Below are 20525 nucleotides of genomic sequence, written 5' to 3'. Positions count from 1 at the left end.
TGCTGTTTGGGGTTTTAGGCTGGGTTTCTGTACAGCACTTTGAGATATCAGCTGATGTACGAAGGGCTATATAAATAAATTTGATTTGATGTCATATGTATTTCCCTTTCAGACGAGCTTATGCTATAATGTAGAAACGTTTTAATCCACAAAATGTCAAGCTATAGGGGCACATTTTGCAGCTAGTAGTACCACTTGTGGTCAGATCCTTCATGACATACAGTCCTCTCCTCTCTACTTCCATAATCTCTAAACCATATCTTTTATTTCTTTCAGCCTCTCTCACAACTCCTCTGTGGTGCTTTAACACGCACTCATGCACACCCCTCTCTGTGGTTGTCTTACTAATGCATCATCTCTCCTCTCTCCTTTCATGTGGTCGTCCACAGCAACCCAGCCACATTCATTTAGAACCAGACATAACCTTGGGCTTTCACTACTTTCTCAGTCCAGCTGCCGTCTTTACAGTGCCAGCGCCGCCGTTCCCCTTTCAAGTAGGACATACTTTTCTCTCTCTTTTTCTCTCGGTCCATCTCTCTTTCTCTCTAGCCATGTCTCTCCTCGCTCTAAGCCATGTTATGAGCATAACGTAACCATCTTCAAATCCATACTCTTGTTAATTATGTATGTCTTTAGTGTATTTTCAGAATTCGGTCTTCTCGGTCTTAAACATCCATGTCCCCGTGGTCGTCATTACCAACGAGAGAGAGAGCCCACCCTGAATGGAAATGCTGGTGTAGCTTGCATAACCCTGCACATAACGACAGGCCCAGTTATCATCCTTTCTCTCACTCTCCTTTCCATATTTCCCTTTCTCTCTGTTTCTTTCTTGCTATCTTTCCTTTCCCCTACTTTCACGTCCTCCCTCCCTCCCTTCGTTCATCCTCCACGCTCCAAGCATGCTGTATGAACTAATAGCAGTGCTCCTGCAGCATTACTTGTACTCAATCTCTCCATACAGGTCAGTCCTCTAGCAGGCCAGTTCACAACTAGCCTAGTAAGCTAGGCAGGACGCTTTTTACAATAACTGTATGAGTTTCCTTTAAAAGGAGTTTAGTTAAAAGGGAGGGTCATTCCTAAGTGGAACAGATACCATGTGCTCACATGCAAGTTAGATTTTTTTGGTGGAGTCATTTGGAACTAGATCATTTGAAACTGCAGATTTTGGGTAAATTGTCTTTCCAATGACTAGTTAACAAAAGGCTAAGCTTGTGTTTGAATATATTTAATTTGCGATTTTCATGAATAGGAAAAGTTTCTAGGGGTATTTATGTCTGCTGCCTTAGGCTAATTCTTCTGAGGCTATGATTACGCTCCCGGATCCGGGATTGCTAGTCACAAGAAGTTTTAATGCTCCTTTTATCTTCAACTGTGCATAGATGAGAAGTAACATTGTGCTACCATAGTAGGTCTATATTAAGTACATTATAATAAGGGCTACAAACATTAAAGCTGAAATTCGCATTAGGGGAAACAGCGCCACTATTCGCCGCCAGCACATTTATTATTGTTCAAGTTTAGTTTATGAAACAGAGAAGAGGAGCATCCAGCCACTTGGTAAAATAAAGAATTGCAATAATACATAGTCTGTATTGTGCGAACATAGTTTGTTCTTTGAAGTAATTTTTTAAATGATCATAATTGATTTTTTAGAGGGTATATCAGCTTTAATATTGCAGAGAGATTGCGTCTTCCATCAATGTAACTGTCTGCATAATTCCCAATCCCCCATGTATATTCTTTGTACATATATACAGTACCAGGCAAAAGTTTGGACACACCTACTCATTTTTCTACATTTTCTACATTGTATAATAATATGGAAGAGATCAGAACTATGAAATAACTCATATGGAATCTTTGTTATATGTATTCATTATGGATCCCCATTAGCCAAGGCAGCGGCCACTCTTCCTGGGGTCAGACAGTTTATACTATTTAAGAAACATTACATTACAGACTGTGTGCCCTCAGACTCCACCACTACCACATACATTAGCGGTCAAACGTTTGGACACACCTTCTCATTCAAGGGTTTTTCATTATTTGTATTATTTTCTACATTGTAGAATAATAGTGAATACATCAACACTATGATATAACACATACAAGTGTTAAAGAAATCTAAATATATTTGAGATTTGAGATTCTTCAAATAGACAGATTACAGCTTGATTACAGCTTTGCACACTCCTGGCATTCTCTCAATGCATTTAAATTAACAGATGTGCCTTCTTAAAAGTTCATTTCTGGATTTTCTTTCCATCTTGCATTAGCGCCAATCAGTTCCATTTGTCCATATTATGGGAAGAACAGCTCAAATAAGCAAAGAGAAATGACAGTCCATCATTACTTTAAGACATGAATGTCAGTCAATACAGACATTTCAAAAACTTTGAAAGTTTCTTCAAGTGGAGTCGCAAAATTATGAAACTGGCTCTCATGAGGAATGCCACAGGAATGGAAGACCTGGGCCGGTGTGCCGCCTGCCTTGTACATTTTTTACTACTAATAAAATAGTTGCCAGAAGGTTGTGTGACACTGGCCAAACCCCCCCTTTCATCCAGGCCCGTTGGTCTATTCCAAATGAACGTCTATGCAACCCTTTGCCCCGCCCCCTTTTGTCTCGCTCACACACATTGACACTGACAGTGACAGATCGAAAACTAGCTGCAATAGAAAATGGAAAAGTAGAGTAAAAAACGAAAGGGTGGGACTGAAAAGTTAAGAGACAAAATAGTCAAAAAGTATTCTCTCAAATGCAAGGAAATTTAAAAAACGAACCAACTTATTCAGTAGTGGTAGTGGTAGTACCAGTGCCACCAAGACTAACATCGAAGTGCTACACCGGCAAGAGGAAGATGCCACAATCAGGTTCGCAGGTAAAATAGTAGATGGAGAGGACAGCGAAGCCAAAGATAGTGCAGCCGAAGTGGCAGATATGTGCCTAAATGTGTTACAAATACAACATGTTATATCAGAATTTATGAGTGAAATGCAAATACTATTGGTCAGCTACTGCTGTGTAAATGTACCAGAAATAAATAATTGAGGTAAAGACGTACAGTAACTGAGTGTACAGTAAGTGAAAAAACTCAAATTTGACACCAAGCAAAGCTCTGAATGCCTAGATTTCGCCGTCCTGTGGGGATTTTGTGGGGAAAAAACGTGTTCTCTTGTCATTCATTCACTTGATATGAAAAGTGGGGTTGCTGCTGTGTTTTTGTAGTTATTCAAAATTGGGCTTTATTAGTTAATTTATATATTATTTTAATTAATTTCCAGGTTGACGATTGGTTCAGTCCAGTTTCAGGGAAAGTGAGCATTGATGTTGATAACAAGCCCAGTCCTGTTTCAGTGGAAGAGAGAGTCAGGGAAGGCCAGGATGCCAGACCAACTTTTGATTATTTCAAGAGACCCAAGTCAGATGACCTAAAAACATTTTTTTTGTTTCCACCCTATGCAGGAATCCAAAAACTCTGTGTTACAGAGGGTTTTCTGTTTTAAACATGGCACCAATCGGAAATGGCTGTCATACAATGAAGAAAACCGTGTGTTATACTGTTAGATTTGTATGGCATTTGCGATGCCTACTGACAGCAGTATTTTCATGAGTGGAATGACGGATTGGAATCATGTTCAACAAAGGATAGAAGAGCATGAGAAGAGCAACACTCACAGAAGCAGTGCTGAGGCATACTTTTTAAGGTCCTCCAAAGCAGACAAAGTTTGCTTAGTGGTAGTCAGGTGTCTGCCCACAGAGAGCAGGTACGCAGGAGAAGGCAGGTGCCTGGAACGTGTCGTAGACATAGTGAAAGTAATTGGCAAGAGCGGGCTCAGATACAGGGGGACGCAGTCTGAGGTTGCGTATACATTGGAGGACACCAGCATTGATCACAGTAATTTCTTGGAGATGATAATACTGCTGGGAAAGTATGACGTCTGCTTTAAAGAACGTCTCACCGAATGCATTGAGAAAAGCAAGAACCTACATCAGTCTGGGGCAAGAGGCAGAGGTTCTCTAATCACACTGCTCTCAAAAAAGACTGTCAACACCGTCATTCACATAATTCAGTGTATTATACGAGAGACCATGTCAAGTGAAATTGAGCAAGTTGGAATGTTCTCTGTCCAGATCGACACAACTCAGGACATAACTTCTCAAGACCAGTGTTCTGTCATTGCGAAATATGTGACAGATGTCATACAATAGAACCTTGTGGCTGTGAGGCATCCACTGGATGGTACTTTGTCCAATTGTTGATAGATGTTGTGGATAGTCTAAAATTAGATATGAGCAAGTGCATTGGCAATGGAACGGATGGAGCATCCAATATGCAGGGCCAATATAAGGGTTTCTCTACTCTGTTATCCTCAAAGTCCCCCAATCAAGTGTATGTATGGTGCTATGCACATGCCCTTAATCTGGTTTTGTCTGACACAACTGAAAATGTCTTAGCAAGTGGGTCGCTGTTTGCTCTCCTTAATGACATTGCTGTATTACTCCGTGAATCCTACCAAAGGATGGATGTGTGGGAGAAGAAGAGCCAGGACAGCGTGTTTCTCCAATCTGAGAAAAACGCTGATGGGCTAAGCATAGTGCTTTGAAGAAGGTCTTTGGATCCTTTGAAAAACCAGACCAGGGTCTCTATGTTGAAGTACTCCTCACACTATCAGCCATACAAGGACAGGCCAACATGAAGACAACTATTCGGGTGAAGGCAAGAAGCTTTTCTGAGGCTCTTCTCCGGCATGAGATGATACTGACAGTTCAAATATTTCTTTGGATATTTGAGAACACATCACCACTGTCCAAATACCTGCAGACAAGTGGGATGGACATCCTGTCTGCCTATCGAATGGTTGTGGCTACACAGGAAACCCCAAACGACATGTCAAGAGGCTTTAACACCATTAAGGAAACTGCAGACACATTTGTTCAGTTTGCAAACAAGAATATCAAAGAACAGGATGAGGACACATAGCTGGAGGAGGTGGAAGCAACTCTGCAACAGAAAAGGGCAAGAATGAAGAAAATCATGGCTGGAGAGATGGCTCAAGATGAAGCTTTGACAGAGGCAGAGTGCCTATAAAGTTAAGTCCACAACCAAATCATGGATACAGCCACAGATAGTATCCACAGGCGATTTCTGTCTCATGGCACTCTATACGCTGACCTAGCCCTTCTGGACCCTAGGAACTTCTCCCAAATAACATCCAGTCGTCTTCCACAGACAGCCCTTCAAGAGCTCAGCAAATGTTTGCTTTGATTTGATAGCCGAGCAACTGTTGACAATTTGCAATGTGAGCTGAGGAGCCTCGCTGTACAGTGGAAAAGATTGAAAAGCTCAGGATTGGAAGAATACATGACCAGGACAGTGGAGGATGGCCCTGATGGAAATGAAGATGAGGTGGAAATGAGGAATAAATACTGCTCATCCTGCAAATAATGACCAATGTGATGTTACCAGATGCTGAGACGGTGCAACCTGTTGACTGATGCATACCCTGTCCTTGGCCTTGGATACGAGTTCCTACTCACCCTCTCAGTTATACAGGTAGCTTGTGAGCGAAGTGTCTCTACCTTCTCTACCTTAGTGGTCCTTCTGTAGCTCAGTTGGTAGAGCATGGCGCTTGCAACGCCAGGGTAGTGGGTTCGATCCCCGGGACCACCCATACGTAGAATGTATGCACACATGACTGTAAGTCGCTTTGGATAAAAGTGTCTGCTAAATGGCATATATTATTATTATTATTATATTATTATTATTATTATTATAATATTATTATTATATTATTAAAGTATATCAAGAGCAGACTCAGGAGCACTCTCTCACAAATACACCTAGAGGTCTTCATGCCTTTGGCCACCTAGAAGGACATCCTAATGGCCCTGGATACTGACATGGGGATCGATAGAGTTGCAGAGATAAGTGAGCAGTTGAGAAAAGTTGAGAAAATTGCTTCTTCAATAAGGTAGTTGCGATTTCCTATAACTCGCTTACTTACCATTATTTTACTCCTACATTTCTAATGTCTCTTTTTCCTGTCTGTAATATTGCTGTCCAGTACTTTGACAGAGTAAAGCCAGCCAGCTGACCCTGAGCAGCAGTTAGATAATTCTATGTTTCAGTGAGTATTGTGGATATTATAGCATATATTTTTTACTCTAAGCTTCAGGTGATATAGATGAATCATGACTCATGATGGCTTGTGCTGCTCTCTTACAGGTTATGTTCTATGTTTGGAGAGGTGTTCAACCATTGTTTTTTAGAAGGTGTACTCCCATGACATAAAGCTAGCCAGCTGACGCTGATCAGCGGTTAAACAGTTTTGTCTCAGTGAGTATTGTGGATATTATAGCATCTATGTGTCACTCTACGCTTCATGTTATGTGAGGTAGTTCAATCATGACAAATTCAGTGTGTGTTCTGTAGAAGTTTTTTAACAATGTGCAGCGTTTGTGTGTGTGGTCTGCAGCCTTTTTAAAGTAGTACTGCAATAGTGATCAATGGTTGTGATGCCGCTAGGTGGTTGTATTAGGGGCTGGTCGTGTGTGTACGTGCGTGCATTAGCAGGGCGGCCATGATGGAGTATACGGGGGCCGGTTCTGGTGGGCCGGTCTTGATCTAAGTCCAGGGCCAATTTTTTACTCCCAGTCTGTGCCAGGTTGAGGTTTAGGGTTTATGAATGATTTGCCCCAAATACCATGCTTTTAGTTTTAGAAATATTTAGGACTAACTCTTTGTTAAGTGTCGCAGTTATTTCTGTCACTGTAATAGCTGACAGGTAGAGTGTTGAGTCATCCGCATACGTAGACACTCTGTCTTTCCTCAAAACCAGTGGCAAATCATTAGTAAAGATTGAAAAAGGTGATGGGCCTAGACAGCTGCCTTGGGGAATTCCTGATTCTAGTTTGATTATGTTGGAGAGGTTTCCATTAAGTCACAAGATTTCTCAATTTGCAATACGTTTGCCAATCGGTTGTGCAGCCAGACTTATTTGCAATTCCTTTTGCCTCATCACTCTCAACCATACAAATGTTCAATTCCTCATCAGTCCACAGTTTTACAGTCATTTTCTTAATGGATGCATGCTTATTAACAATTGGAATAAGCAATTTCATAAATGTGTCATGTGCAGTGTCTGTTTGCTCCTCATTACACACCACAGACCAACAGACATGCTTTACATCAATAACATAGGAATCATTACAAAACTTATTGCATGACCTCTTATACACTACATTAGGTTTATCCTTTGGTTTTCCACTATATCTGATTGTCACACCTTGATCTGTTTTACCTGTCTTTGTGATTGTCTCCACCCACTCCAGGTTTCACCCATCTTCCCCATTATCCCCTGTGCATTTATACCTGTGTTCTCTGTTTGTCTGTTGCCAGTTTGTTTCGTTCATACAGACCTACCAGCGGTTTCCCCCTTGCTCATGTTCTGTCTGTAGTGCCTGTTTCCAGGTTTTGACATTTCTGCCTTCCCTGACCCTGAACCTGCCTACCGTCCTTTAACTTTGCCCTACTGCTCTGGATTACCGATCTCTGCCTGACCTGATCCTGAGCCTGCCTGCCGTCCTGTACCTTTGCCTGCCTTTGTTCGATTTAATAAAATGTTGTTACTTCGACATTGTCTGCACCTGGGTCTTACCTTCAAACCTGATAGTACGAACTGGCCATGACTGACCCAACAGACCCGGGCCAGCTGCGTGAAGCAATCTCCTCCCAAGGAGCCACCATCGGGAGGCATGAGGAACTGCTTTGTGGCATTATGGAGGTGGTCCATACGTTGGCTGAACGCCATGACTGGGCATTGGACATTTTGCTGGAGCAATTCCGCGTGTTGTCTGGGAGGCTTTCTACCACGGTGGTAACCCCACAGCCCCTCAGTAACCCAGCTGCTAGCAGCGCCATCTCATCAGTCACTCCACCATCTCGGGAGCCCGCTTACCCCCCCAATGGAACACTTCAATGGAGAGCCAAGCAGCTGTCTGGCGTTTCCAGCTCATTGTGTCCTCATTTTCTAGCTTCAGCCCCCCTCCTCCCCTCGGATCACTTCAAGATTGCCTATCTCATCACACTGATGTCCGGGAGGGCTCTCACCTGGTCTACAGCTGTACGGGTACAACAGCCGGCCATATGCGTTAGTCGGGAGAGGTGAAGAAGGTTTTTTACGCCCCGTTTTCCGGGAGAGAAGCTGCCTGGAAGCTAATCAAGATTTGGCAGGACTCCCGCAGTGTGGCGGACTATGCGGTGGATTTTCGCACGTTGGCTGCGGAGAGTGCATGGAACCAGGAAGCACTGTTCGATATGTTCCTGCACGGCTTCTTGGAGGAGGCCAAGGATGAGCTTGCAGCTTGGGAATTACCTACGGATCTCGATTCCCTCATCGCTATGACCATTCAAATAAATGGGTGACTACGGGAACGACTTGAGGGCAAGGAATTCGACTTCACTCACATGTCAAGGGATTCCACCTTGCCTCCGAGTCATCCCGGAAGTCCCCGACGATCCCGTTGCAGAGAGAACCCGAGGCTTCCCGACCTTACCCGAGAGTCACCGAAGTTGGCTGAGTCACCACTTCCCGAGCCTTTGCAAACTGGCAGAGCTGGGCTGTCGACAGCGGAACGGCAATACAGGATCAACACGAAGAGTTGTCTTCATCATTATTTTGTGTCCTCTTGTCGTTTAAAAAGACCAGGCTAACTGGTGGGAGCAAGTACTCTGGTGGGCCCTATTGAGTACTTTCCTGCTTCCCTTGCTCGCACCCCTTTTCATGCCATTCTCCTGTGGGGCAACCAGTCTGGCTTCCGAGCTGTACATCCCAACTCAGCCCCACTCAACTCCCATGGATGTTAGAGTGCTGGACGGGCACTCTATAGGCCAGGTTACTCATAATACCACTCCCATCAACCTACGAGTGTCAGGGAATCACAGTGAGACTATTATATTCCTGCTCATCAAGTCTCCTCAGATTCCCGTGTTTTGGGATTATCCTGGATCCAGCGACACAATCCTCTCATCAACTTCTCTCCTGGTGACATCATGGGCTGGAATCCGTGCTACCACACCCAGTGTCTGAAGTCACCTGCCCCGGGATGTCTTCCTGTGGGCTCGGAAGGTGCCCCGGACTTCTCTACTGTTCGCGCAGAGTACCAGGACCTCCGGGAGATGTTTAAAACTTCTTACGGCTGAAATCCCGTTAACGGGCTCGATCTGACAACAGCCAGTGAGAGTGCAGGGCGCCAAATTGAAGCAACAGAAATCTCATAATTAAAATTCCTCAAACATAGAAGTATTATGCACCATTTAAAGATAAACTTGTTGTTAACCCTGTTCCGCTAGCAGAACCCCTCGCCGACAGCCAATGAAATTGCAGGGCGCCAAATACAAATCAACAGAAATCTCATAAGTCAAATTCCTCAAACATACAAGTATTAGGCACTATTTTAAATATACAATTCTCATTAATCTAGCCACAGTGTCCGATTTAACCTCTTGCTCCTACCTGGCACCCAGGCGTCCCATCTAGAGCTCTGGAAATGCAAATGCGCTACGCTAAATGCTAATAGTATTAGTTAAAACTCAAACGTTCATTAAAATACGCATGCAGGGTATTGAATTAAAGCTACACTCGTTGTGAATCCAGGCAACAAGTCAGATTTCTAAAATGTTTTACGGCGAAAACATAGCACATATTTATGTCAAACCACCACCGCAGACATAGCTCATTAGCATAGCCAAGTAGGAAAAAATATGCAATCAACAAACGCAGGATAAAAAAAAAATCATTTCACTAACCTTTTGAAATCTTCATCAGATGACAGTAATATAACATGTTACACAGTACATTCATTTTTTTCAATAATCTGCAATATATATCCATAAATCTCTGTTTACAATGACGCATCGTTCAAAAAATGCTACTAAAATGTCAGGAGAAATGAAATAGCTCCGGCAGATAACGTCAGCTAACAAGGAATACACAACATAAACTTTGACTAAATATGCATGTTTTACATATGTATAGGAAGATACACTTCTTCTAAATGCAATCGCTGTGTTATATTTATTTTTAACGTTACAGGTTGCGTTCATTAGGCTATACTAGGAGGCGGCGCTCCAAAGGTATCATTATGCCTCCTCTATCTTGGAGTCGACAGAAACCCAAAATTAACACATAAATATTCCCTTACCTTTGCTGTTCTTCCATCAAAAGACCTGGAAGGGATTATACATACCAAAACAGCATTTAGTTTTCAAGTCTGCGTCTTTCGGTTCTCAAAAAAAAAAAAAAAAAAAAAAAAAAAAATAGCCACATTTCGGTCGAAATGTAGGCAAAATTCAAGTGGATGCGCACCAAAACGTTGAAAATATATATTATATGTCGAGTAAACTTGTCAAACTATGTTCATAATTAAGCTTTAACATGTTATAAAGGTGTACAGCAATTGTGAGGACGAAGCGAAACACACGTCTTTTAATCGATCCTGAAGAAAAGACTTCACCGGAGCAGAGCGCGCATAATCGTACACTTTTTTTTCGCGTGACCGAGACCTTTCGGCACGCTCAACGTCTCGTGAGCGCGCGATTCTCACAATGAGAAGCCCCATTGAAAGCAGGTTTCGCGCTGAACACGTACAGACTGTTCCCAGAGCGGTAGTTGTTTGGGAAGGCGTATACGATGACGTCAAAGTTGGGCCAACTTTTTCCATGACAAGAGAGACTTTGGGAGAATGCATGCCCTGAGACTTCTGCTTTACATAGAGACAAAATTTAAACGGTTTTAGAAGCTTTCGAGTGTTTTCTATTCGATAATATTTTTTATATGCATATATTAGCAACTTTTGACAAAAATGTATCCTGTTTTATATGGGTACCAAATTCCTCCAGAAGGGGCAGTAAACAGGGGTAGGCTTAAGAAGTTAAAAAATGCTTCACAGAGAAACCTCCACAAACGATTATGTTAGGTCACCACCAAGCCACAGAAAAACCCAGCCATTTTTCCAGCCAAAGAGAGGAGTCACAAAAAGCACAAATAGAGATAACATTAATCACTAACCTTTGATGATCTTCATCAGATGACACTCATAGGACTTCATGTTACACAATACATGTATATTTTGTTCGATAAAGTTCATATTCATATCTAAAAATCGCATTTTACATTGGCGCGTTACGTTCAGTAATGTTTTGCTTCCAGAGCATCCAGTGATTTTGCAGAGAGCCACATATTTACAGAAATACTCATCATAAATGTTGATGAAAATACAAGTGTTATCCATGGAATTAAAGATATACTTCTCCTTAATGCAACCGCTGTGTCAGTTTTCAAAAAAGCTTTACGGAAAAAGCACCCCATGCATGTCAAACGATGTATAGAATCAATCTATAGGACGTCTTTAACATAAATCTTCAATAATGTTTCAACCGGACAATTCCTTTGTCTTTAGGTATGAAAGGGAATGCAGCTCGCTCTCATGGCCACGCACATATTTTAGCTCATAGCATTCTGCCAGACCTCTTAGTCAAATAGCTCTTATTCGCTCCCCCTTCACAGTACAATCCTGAAACAAGGTTCTAAAGACTGTTGACATCTAGTGGAAGCCTTAGGAAGTGCAATCAGACCAAATTTACACTATACATTGTATAAGCAAAGACTTACAAAACCTCCAAACCTCAGATTTCTAACTTCTTGATTGGATTTCTTCTCAGGTGTTTGCCTGCCATATGAGTTTTTCTATACTCACAGACATCATTCAAACAGTTTTAGAAGCTCCAGAGTGGTTTCTATCAAAATATACTAATCATATGCATATCTTAGCTTCTGGGCCTGAGTAGCAGGCAGTTTACTGTGGGCACCTTATTAATCCAAGCTGCTCAATACTGCCCCCCATCCCTAAGAAGTTAAGAAGGCCCGGGCCACTCTGTTTCTGCCGCACCAACCATATGACTGCGGGATTGACCTTCTCCCTAGCACCACTCCACCCCAGGAGTGACCGTACTTGCTGTTGGGACCGGAGACCAAGGCTTTGGACATGTACATTGGGGACTCCCTAGCTACATGTATACATCCTTTGTCCTCTCCCGCCAGCGCAGGTTTGTTCTTTGTGGAGAAGGACAAGACCCTACGTCCATGCATCAACTACTGGGGACTCAATGACATAACGGTGAAGAACCGCTACCCACTACCACTCATCTCCTCGGCCTCCGAGCCGCTCCAGGGGGGCACAGTGTTTTCCAAGCTGGATCTACAGAACACCTATCAACTGGTGCAGATATGGGAGGGGGATGAGTGGAAGACTGCCTTCAACACAGCCAGCGGCCACTACGACCATTTGGTCATACCATTTGGCCTAACCAACGCCCCTGCTGTGTTCTAAGCTCTGGTAAATGATGTTCTCTGCAACACGTTGAACTGGTTCCTCTTCTCCGGTTTCCACCAAGAACATGTGTTCCACATCCGACAGGTTCTGAACCTCTTGCTTCTACCTGGCACGCAGGCGTCCCATCTAGAGCTCTGGAAATGCAAATTCGCTACGCTAAATGCTAATAGTATTAGTTAAAAATCAAACGTTCATTAAAATACACATGCAGGGTATTGAATTAAAGCTACACTCGTTGTGAATCCAGGCAACAAGTCAGATTTTTAAAATGCTTTTCGGCGAAAGCATGAGAAGCTATTATCTGATAGCATGTAACACCACAAAAGACCCGCAGGGGACGTAAACAAAATAATTAGCATATTCGGCGCTACACAAACCGCACAATAAAATATAAAACATTCATTACCTTTGACCATCTTCTTTGTTGGCACTCCTAGATGTCCCATAATCACTATTGGGTCTTTTTTTCGATTAAATCGGTCCATATATAGCCTAGATATCGTTCTATGTAGACTGTGTGATAAATGAAAAAAATAGCGTTTCATAACGTAACGTCATTTTTTAAAATTCAAAAAGTCGACTATAAACTTTCACAAAACACTTCGAAATAGTTTTATAATGCAACTTGGTATTAGTAAACATTAATAAGCGATCAAATTAATCACGAGACGTAGTGTTTTCTATAGGGCTCCATCTTGAAATACTGTCCGTCTATTTCTCAACCAAAATATCCGGTCGGAGACCGGAAGAAATGGGCTGTCTCTTGTTCGTTTGACCAAGAAACAAATCCTAGGCAAATGACAAGACTGTTGACATCGTGTGGAAGCTGTAGGTACTGCAACCTCAGCCATATTTAATGTCTTTCACCCATAACAATGGGTTGAAGCGGCGGATGGATATATTTTTCCACTTTCAGTGATCAGATTTTCCTGCACTTTTCAATGAAACGCACGTTATGTTAAAGCCACAGCCGTGATTTAACCAGTTTTATAAATGTCTGAGTGTTTTCTATCCACACATACTAATCATATGCATATACTATATTCCTGGCATGTGTCATGTTTTGTCTTAGATTGTCTTGTCATTTTGCTTTTCCCTCTGTTCATTTTCCCCCTGCTGGTCTTTTTAGGTTCGTTCCCCTTTTTCTCTCTCCCTTCCTCTCTCTCTTCTCTCTATCGTTCCGTTCCTGCTCCCAGCTGTTCCTATTCCCCTAATCAATCATTTAGTCTTCCCACACCTGTTCCATATCTTTTTCCCTGATTAGAGTCCCTATTTCTCCCCTTGTTTTCCGTTCCTGCCCTGTCGGATCCTTGTCTATTGTTCACCGTGCTGTGTCTGTGTATCGCCCTGTCGTGTCGTGTTTCCCTCAGATGCTGCGTGGTGAGCAGGTGTCTGAGTCTGTTACGTTCAAGTGCCTTCCCGAGGCAACCTGCAGTTCTTGATCGAGTCTCCAGTCTGTTCTCGTCATTACGAGTGGAATTATGCCTTTTGATTGTAGATGTACTTTACTGGATTAAAGACTCTGTTTTCGCCAAGTCGCTTTTGGGTCCTCATTCACCTGCATAACAGAAGGATCCGACCAAAGAATGGACCCAGCGACTACAGACGCTCGTAACACTGCCGTCGAGATCCAAGGAGCCATGCTCGGCAGACACGAGCAGGAATTGTCTGCTGCTCACCATGCCGTGGATAACCTGGCCGCTCAGGTTTCCGACCTCTCTGGACAGTTCCAGAGTCTTCGTCTCGTGCCACCTGTTACTTCCTGGTCTGCCGAGCCTCCGGAACCTAGGGTTAATAACCCACCTTGCTACTCCGGGCAGCCCACGGAGTGCCGCTCCTTTCTCACCCAGTGTGATATTGTGTTCTCTCTCCAACCCAACACATACTCTAGCGAGAGAGCTCGGGTTGCTTACGTCATTTCACTCCTTACTGGCCGGGCTCGAGAGTGGGGCACAGCTATCTGGGAGGCAAGGGCTGATTGTTCAAACAATTACCAGAACTTTAAAGAGGAGATGATTCGGGTTTTTGACCGTTCAGTTTTTGGTAGGGAGGCTTCTAGGGCCCTGGCTTCCCTATGCCAAGGTGATCGATCCATAACGGATTACTCTATAGAGTTTCGCACTCTTGCTGCCTCTAGTGACTGGAACGAGCCGGCGCTGCTCGCTCGTTTTCTGGAGGGACTCCACGCAGTGGTCAAGGATGAGATTCTCTCTCGGGAGGTTCCTTCCAGTGTGGACTCTTTGATTGCTCTCGCCATCCGCATAGAACGACGGGTAGATCTTCGTCACCAAGCTCGTGGAAGAGAGCTCGCGTCAACGGTGTTTCCCTGCTCCTTATCGCAACCATCTCCCTCCTCTGGCTCAGAGACTGAGCCCATGCAGCTGGGAGGTATTCGCATCTCGACTAAGGAGAGGGAACGGAGGATCACCAACCGCCTGTGCCTCTATTGCGGATTTGATGGACATTTTGTCAATTCATGTCCAGTAAAAGGCCAGAGCTCATCAGTAAGCGGAGGGCTACTGGTGAGCGCTACTACTCAGGTCTCTTCATCTAGATCCTGTACTACTATGTCGGTCCATCTACGCTGGACCGGTTCGGGTGCTACATGCAGTGCCTTGATTGACTCTGGGGCTGAGGGTTGTTTCATGGACGAAGCATGGGCTCGGAAACATGACATTCCTTTCAGACAGTTAGACAAGCCTACGCCCATGTTTGCCTTAGATGGTAGTCATCTTCCCAGTATCAGATTTGAGACACTACCTTTAACTCTCACAGTATCTGGTAACCACAGTGAGACTATTTCTTTTTTGATTTTTCGTTCACCTTTTACACCTGTTGTTTTGGGTCATCCCTGGCTAGTATGTCATAATCCTTCTATTAATTGGTCTAGTAATTCTATCCTATCCTGGAACGTTTCTTGTCATGTGAAGTGTTTAATGTCTGCCATCCCTCCCATTTCTTCTGTCCCCACTTCTCAGGAGGAACCTGGCGATTTGACAGGAGTGCCGGAGGAATATCATGATCTGCGCACGGTCTTCAGTCGGTCCTGAGCCAACTCCCTTCCTCCTCACCGGTCGTATGATTGTAGTATTGATCTCCTTCCGGGGACCACTCCTCCTCGGGGTAGACTATACTCTCTGTCGGCTCCCGAACGTAAGGCTCTCGAGGATTATTTATCTGTGTCTCTTGACGCCGGTACCATAGTGCCTTCTTCCTCTCCGGCCGGGCGGGGTTCTTTTTGTTAAGAAGAAGGACGGTACTCTGCGCCCCTGCGTGGATTATCGAGGGCTGAATGACATAACGGTTAAGAATCGTTATCCGCTTCCCCTTATGTCATCAGCCTTCGAGATTCTGCAGGGAGCCAGGTGCTTTACTAAGTTGGACCTTCGTAACGCTTACCATCTCGTGCGCATCAGAGAGGGGGACGAGTGGAAAACGGGGTTTAACACTCCGTTAGGGCATTTTGAGTACCGGGTTCTGCCGTTTGGTCTCGCCAATGCGCCAGCTGTTTTTCAGGCATTAGTTAATGATGTTCTGAGAGACATGCTGAACATCTTTGTTTTTGTCTATCTTGACGATATCCTGATTTTTTCACCGTCACTCGAGATTCATGTTCAGCACGTTCGACGTGTTCTACAGCGCCTTTTAGAGAATTGTCTCTACGTGAAGGCTGAGAAGTGCTCTTTTCATGTCTCCTCCGTTACTTTTCTCGGTTCCGTTATTTCCGCTGAAGGCATTCAGATGGATTCCGCTAAGGTCCAAGCTGTCAGTGATTGGCCCGTTCCAAGGTCACGTGTCGAGTTGCAGCGCTTTTTAGGTTTCGCTAATTTCTATCGGCGTTTCATTCGTAATTTCGGTCAAGTTGCTGCCCCTCTCACAGCTCTTACTTCTGTCAAGACGTGTTTTAAGTGGTCCGGTTCCGCCCAGGGAGCTTTTGATCTTCTAAAAGAACGTTTTACGTCCGCTCCTATCCTCGTTACTCCTGACGTCACTAGACAATTCATTGTCGAGGTTGACGCTTCAGAGGTAGGCGTGGGAGCCATTCTATCCCAGCGCTTCCAGTCTGACGATAAGGTTCATCCTTGCGCTTATTTTTCTCATCGCCTGTCGCCATCTGAACGCAACTATGATGTGGGTAACCGCGAACTGCTCGCCATCCGCTTAGCCCTAGGCGAATGGCGACAGTGGTTGGAGGGGGCGACCGTTCCTTTTGTCGTTTGGACAGACCATAAGAACCTTGAGTACATCCGTTCTGCCAAACGACTTAATGCCCGTCAAGCTCGTTGGGCGTTGTTTTTCGCTCGTTTCGAGTTTGTGATTTCTTACCGTCCGGGTAGCAAAAACACCAAGCCTGATGCCTTATCCCGTCTGTTTAGTTCTTCTGTGGCTTCTACTGATCCCGAGGGGATTCTTCCTTATGGGCGTGTTGTCGGGTTGACAGTCTGGGGAATTGAAAGACAGGTTAAGCAAGCACTCACGCACACTGCGTCGCCGCGCGCTTGTCCTAGTAACCTCCTTTTCGTTCCTGTTTCCACTCGTCTGGCTGTTCTTCAGTGGGCTCACTCTGCCAAGTTAGCTGGTCATCCCGGTGTTCGAGGCACTCTTGCGTCTATTCGCCAGCGCTTTTGGTGGCCGACTCAGGAGCGTGACACGCGCCGTTTCGTGGCTGCTTGTTCGGACTGCGCGCAGACTAAGTCGGGTAACTCTCCTCCTGCCGGTCGTCTCAGACCGCTCCCCATTCCTTCTCGACCATGGTCTCACATCGCCCTAGACTTCATTACCGGTCTGCCTTTGTCTGCGGGGAAGACTGTGATTCTTACGGTTGTCGATAGGTTCTCTAAGGCGGCACATTTCATTCCCCTCGCTAAACTTCCTTCCGCTAAGGAGACGGCACAAATCATCATCGAGAATGTGTTCAGAATTCATGGCCTCCCGTTAGACGCCGTTTCAGACAGAGGCCCGCAATTCACGTCACAGTTTTGGAGGGAGTTCTGTCGTTTGATTGGTGCGTCCGTCAGTCTCTCTTCCGGGTTTCATCCCCAGTCTAACGGTCAAGCAGAGAGGGCCAATCAGACGATTGGTCGCATACTACGCAGCCTTTCTTTCAGAAACCCTGCGTCTTGGGCAGAACAGCTCCCCTGGGCAGAATACGCTCACAACTCGCTTCCTTCGTCTGCTACCGGGTTATCTCCGTTTCAGAGTAGTCTGGGTTACCAGCCTCCTCTGTTCTCATCCCAGCTTGCCGAGTCCAGCGTTCCCTCCGCTCAAGCGTTTGTCCAACGTTGTGAGCGCACCTGGAGGAGGGTGAGGTCTGCACTTTTCCGTTACAGGGCACAGACTGTGAGAGCCGCCAATAAACGCAGGATTAAGAGTCCAAGGTATTGTTGCGGCCAGAGAGTGTGGCTTTCCACTCGCAACCTTCCTCTTACGACAGCTTCTCGTAAGTTGACTCCGCGGTTCATTGGTCCGTTCCGTGTCTCCCAGGTCGTCAATCCTGTCGCTGTGCGACTGCTTCTTCCGCGACATCTTCGTCGCGTCCATCCTGTCTTCCATGTCTCCTGTGTCAAGCCCTTTCTTCGCACCCCCGTTCGTCTTCCCTCCCCCCTCCCGTCCTTGTCGAGAGCGCACCTATTTACAAGGTACGTAGGATCATGGACATGCGTTCTCGGGGACGGGGTCACCAATACTTAGTGGATTGGGAGGGTTACGGTCCTGAGGAGAGGAGTTGGGTTCCGTCTCGGGACGTGCTGGACCGTTCACTTATTGATGATTTCCTCCGTTGCCGCCAGGATTCCTCCTCGAGTGCGCCAGGAGGCGCTCGGTGAGTGGGGGGGTACTGTCATGTTTTGTCTTAGATTGTCTTGTCATTTTGCTTTTCCCTCTGTTCATTTTCCCCCTGCTGGTCTTTTTAGGTTCGTTCCCCTTTTTCTCTCTCCCTTCCTCTCTCTCTTCTCTCTATCGTTCCGTTCCTGCTCCCAGCTGTTCCTATTCCCCTAATCAATCATTTAGTCTTCCCACACCTGTTCCATATCTTTTTCCCTGATTAGAGTCCTTATTTCTCCCCTTGTTTTCCGTTCCTGCCCTGTCGGATCCTTGTCTATTGTTCACCGTGCTGTGTCTGTGTATCGCCCTGTCGTGTCGTGTTTCCCTCAGATGCTGCGTGGTGAGCAGGTGTCTGAGTCTGCTACGTTCAAGTGCCTTCCCGAGGCAACCTGCAGTTCTTGATCGAGTCTCCAGTCTGTTCTCGTCATTACGAGTGGAATTATGCCTTTTGATTGTAGATGTACTTTACTGGATTAAAGACTCTGTTTTCGCCAAGTCGCTTTTGGGTCCTCATTCACCTGCATAACAGAATGTAACAGAATGTTCGAAAAAGTAGGGGGTAAGCTTAACAGGTTAAACATCTACTGGAGAACCAGCTGCTTGTTAAGGCAGAGAAGTGTGAGTTCCCTCAATTCACCATCCCCTTTCTGGGGTACATCATCTCCTCTGGCAGTGTCCAGATGGATCCCGGGAAGGTGAGAGCGGTGGTGGATTGGCCCCAGCCTTCATCCAGGATGCAGCTTCAACGTTTCCTGGGGTTCGCCAACTTCTATTGACGCTTCACCCGGGGTTACCGCTCCCTGGCTTCCCCTCTGTCAGCACTCACCTCTCCCAAGGTTCCGTTCACGTGGTTTCCTGCTGCTGATCGGGCGTTCCAGGACTTCAAACACCGCTTCACCACTGCTCCCTTCCTGGTTCATCCTGACCCTTCCCGTCAGTTCGTGGTGGAGGCAGATGCGTCTGACGTAGGAGTGGGGGCGGTCCTGTCCCAGCGTTCTGTCCTGGACCTGAAGCTACATCCCTGCATCTTCTTCTCTCATCGCCTCAATGCCACGGAGAAAAACTATGATGTGGGAAATCATGAGCTTCTTGCAGTGAAGATGGAGTTGGAGGAATGGAGGCACTGGATGGAAGGGGTGGAACACCCGTTCATCGTATGGACCAACCACAAAAATCTGGAGTATCGCCGCACCGCCAAACTCCTCAACTCGAGGCAAGGTAGATAGGCCCTGCTGTTCACACAGTTCAACTTCTCACACTCATATTGACTGGGATCCATGAATGTCAAGCTAGATGCACAGTCTCGTTGTTAAAGCCCCACTGCTATTACCGTGGAGCCCGAGACCATCCTTCCCACCTTGTGCCTGGCGACGGCACTCAACTGTGTATCGGGAAACAGGTCCGGGAGGCGCAGCATTCCCAGCCGACCCCTTGGGGGGGGGGGTCCAGATAACTGGATGTTTATGTCTGATGCAGTCCGCTCTGCCATCCGGGCTTCCGCCGAACACTGGCTTTTATGAAACAATGCTTTTGGTGGCCCAGCATGGATACTGCTTTCAAGCAAATTTCTGCAGCATTAGAAAATATGTGATCAATACATGTTGATGATTTCATTCCTGTGCTGTTTGTAACTACCCTGGTAGGTTGACTGATAACCTGAACCAGGTTGCAGGCACTGGCAACATTTTGTAGCTTATTCTTGAGTGGGCAGCTTGATGAAAGCCAGTCAAAAATGTACCTCTCTGTTGATATCACATACATTATTAAGCATTTCACACGTTATCCAGATACTGACTGTTAGCACTTGGTGATCTATAGCAGCTTCTCACCAGAATTGGCTTTAGGTGAGGCATATGATCCTGTAGCAATATTACTTTAACAGCATTTGACATGGCATCATCTCTAATCTTTACAGGAATGTGGTTCTGAATATAAACAGCAACACCTCCACCATTGTCATTTCTATCTTTTCTATAAATGTTATAACCTTGTGTTGTTACCACTGTATCATTTACATTTACATTTACATTTAAGTCATTTAGCAGACGCTCTTATCCATCAAAGGTATTATCTAAGTGAGTTTCAGAGAGTCAGAATATGAATGCCATCTCTTACTAGCAAATTACTGATTTCGTTAACCTTATTTCTTAAGCTACAGCTGTTTAGATGTACTAATGTTCTTTATATTAGTGCAGAGTGAACTGCTCACAGTAGACTTCCTCCTAGGGCACACCGGCTTAGTGCTAACAGTTTAAATCTGGTTCATTGGCACATAATTACTTCATACAATAGCTGTAGGATCAGT

Source organism: Oncorhynchus gorbuscha, linkage group LG11, assembly GCF_021184085.1.
Source record: "Oncorhynchus gorbuscha isolate QuinsamMale2020 ecotype Even-year linkage group LG11, OgorEven_v1.0, whole genome shotgun sequence".
In the NCBI taxonomy this organism is placed as follows: Eukaryota; Metazoa; Chordata; class Actinopteri; order Salmoniformes; family Salmonidae; genus Oncorhynchus; species Oncorhynchus gorbuscha.
The sequence above is the reverse complement of the archived record's forward strand: the minus strand, read 5'-3'. Positions refer to the sequence as shown.